This window comes from Carlito syrichta, unplaced genomic scaffold (genome assembly GCF_000164805.1).
Source record: "Carlito syrichta isolate Samal-C Ts95f unplaced genomic scaffold, Tarsius_syrichta-2.0.1 Scaffold289328, whole genome shotgun sequence".
NCBI classification, from domain to species: Eukaryota; Metazoa; Chordata; class Mammalia; order Primates; family Tarsiidae; genus Carlito; species Carlito syrichta.
The window spans coordinates 115,241-115,861 of NW_007233424.1; positions in this window are offsets into that span (position 1 = coordinate 115,241).

Genomic DNA, 621 nt, shown 5'->3' on the forward strand with positions numbered 1-621 from the left:
CCAGTAATTCCGGGTACTCGGAAGGCTGAGGCGGAAGGATCGCCGGAGCCCAGCAGGTCGAGCCTGCGGTGGCTGGGAGCGGCCACTGCACTCCAGTCTGGGCGACAGAGTGAGACTCCAACGCAAAAAAAAAAAAAAAAAGATAAAGAAAAAGAAGTATATATACAATATCTTCTTTGTAAAAAAAAAAAAAAAAAAACTGTATACATATACTATATGTATACACATACACACATATTTGCCACCTGGCACAAATATTTTATTAAATTGGAGAATTAATAAATGACTAGATGCCCCATTCCAAACTTCTTGCATTGACTGGAAGAAGTCTTAACTATAATTTAGAAAGAAAATGTGATTTTGCTACAATAACTTTTCATGCAATTTTGGCTTTTAAATATGTTGTCCTTCCACTCTAATTGCATTGGAAATATTACTGGTAAGCAGGCAAATCACCCATAGGACAGAGTTAGATATTCTACTAGTAGACTGTTATTATCATTATTTGGTTCATCATTGCTCCCTCAATTTTTTTTTTTTTTTTTTTTTTGAGTCGGAGTCTCACTCTGTCACCCAGACCGGAGTGCAGTGGCTGCTCCTGGCCACCGCAGCCTCGACCTG